Below are 2,538 nucleotides of genomic sequence, written 5' to 3' on the forward strand. Positions count from 1 at the left end.
TCAGTCAAGAGCAATCCTCGATATGTCAAACTGAATCATGATCCAAAGCAGATCATAGGAGATAAGGATGCAGGAATCCTTACAAGAAGAAAGGTCAGAGAAAATTCTTGTATGATCTTTGAATTTGAGCCTAAATCATTCAAAGAGGCACATAAAGATGAAGACTGGATCAAGGCAATGGAGGAGGAACTTGACCAGATAGAGAAGAATGGTACATGGTCTTTGGTACCCAGACTGGAGCATAAAAATGTCATTGGTACCAAATGGGTTTTTAGAAACAAGTTGAATGAGGATGGCATAGTGGTAAGGAAGAAAGCCAAACTAGTATGTAAAGGATATGCTCAAGAAGAAGGAGAAGACTATGGAGAAACCTTTGCCCCAGTAGCCAGATTGGAAGGAGTTCGTATGCTTCTTGCATATACAACTTTTAAAGGATTCAAGGTATACCAAATGGATGTAAAAACTGCTTTCCTAAATGTAATACTTGAAGAGGAGGTGTATATAGAGCAACCAGATGGGTTTTCCCTATCAGAAGATAGTGGCATGGTGTGTAGGTTACATAAAGCCTTGTATGGACTAAAGCAGGCACCTAGAGCATGGTATGAATGATTACACTACCATCTTGTGAAGATTGGATATGAAAGAACAAGTGAAGATAGCAATATCTACTTGAAATCAGAAGGAGATCAGATTCTAATCTGTGAAGTATTTGTTGATGACATCATCTTTGGAGGTGATGACAAGATGAGTTATGAATTTGCTGATGAGATGAAAAAGGAGTTTGAAATGTCACTCATAGGGGAGATTAAGTTCTTCATTGGACTATAGATTCAACAAATGAAAGATGGAATCTTTATTACTTAGCCCAATTATGTCAAAGAGGTGTTGAAAACCTTTGGCATTGAAGATAGTAAACTTGTTGGTACACCAATGGTGACCGGTTGTAAGCTATCAAAAGAAGATGACTCAACGGTGGTAAATGAGAAGGATTATCGATCAATGATTGGTAAGTTACATTATGTAGTGCATAGTAGACCAGACATTGCACATGGAGTGGGTATTACCGCTTGGTTTCAACAAAGCCCTAGAGAATCCCACTTGGTAGCAGTCAAGCAGATTCTTAGATATTTGAAGGGAACTATTGACTATGGGTTATGGTATCCATACAATAATGATTTCAACCTGAAAGTGTTCACAGATGCTAATTGGGCTGGTAATGTAGATGATCAAAAGAGCACAATCGGTGGTGCACTCTTTCTTGGTGGTAGACTGGTCTCATGGTTGAGTAAAAAGCAGAGTTGTATCTCTCAATCTACAGCAGAAGCAAAGTATGTTGCAGCCTTTATGAACTATACCCAGACTATTTGGATGAAGCATGTATTGAATGGATAAAAAGTTCCTGTATCTGAACCGGTAAGCATATTTTGTGACAATACAAGTGCAATCAACATTTCCAAGAATCTAGTTTTGCATGCTAGAACCAAGCACTTTGAGCTCAAGTATCATTTCTTGAGGGAAAAGGTTCAGAACAAGGAAGTTGTATTGGAACATGTTTCCAGTAAGGAGCAGTTAGCAGATATATTCACCAAGCCTCTACCAAAGGCTTCATTTACCTATTTAAGAGGTGAACTAGGGGTGATGCCCCTTCAAGAGGTAATCTAAAAGTATGTACTCCACATCAATCAGGCATTGTAGTGTCCAAATTTTTCCAGATTGATGTGTTGAAGGATGCTACTCCTAAGGGGGAGCAGCATAGTGGAACAGGAAAACTTGTGCCTCCACTTTGGCATTGTTGTCAAAGGGGGAGAAGATGTGAAGCAGAGAAGTAATATGTGAAGTGGAGAAGATATCCACAGTAATGGGGAGAAGATGTGGTGCAGAAAGTGAGATCTTTGTATATTGCCATCAATGCCAAAGAGGGAGATTATTGGCATTTGTGTTGAGTATGTTGACATGATGATATTATGTTGTCATTGATGTCAATATGATTGAAGAGTGAACCAACAATATGCTGAAATGTGAACTGGTACAATGTGGTAAATCGGTATATGTGCAAAGAAGTGAATAGGTATATTGAAGCTAAACAGTTGGCAAAGTGAACCGATATAATGATATAAATCGGTATATTGAGCAATAGGTGAAGTGGTATGTTTGTCCAAGAAAACCGGTATGATGAAATGTGAACCAACATATAGAATGTTCTCTATGATGACTAAACATGATATGACTACTGGTTGAAGTGTTCCAAGCCTGTGTGACTCAACCGATAACATTGTGTGATGAGTTAGCATTGTAATGAAGATCTGATCGTGTTGCCACGTCAGCTTGAGCACGTGAAGGATCTTGCATGAAGGAGATTGATCCTATCTACCTTGGGAATGTGCAAAGTCCCTGTAAACGGTGGAGAACATGTGATGGGTTACAAGCCACCATGAAAATGGTGAAGAATGAACGATGGAGAATGTCTTGAGATATGTTCAAGACTTTTGTATTCAAATGCAAAGTGTTCAATGGCCAGGATTGAACCACCTAAATTGC

Source organism: Cryptomeria japonica, chromosome 10 (genome assembly GCF_030272615.1).
Source record: "Cryptomeria japonica chromosome 10, Sugi_1.0, whole genome shotgun sequence".
Classification (NCBI taxonomy): Eukaryota; Viridiplantae; Streptophyta; class Pinopsida; order Cupressales; family Cupressaceae; genus Cryptomeria; species Cryptomeria japonica.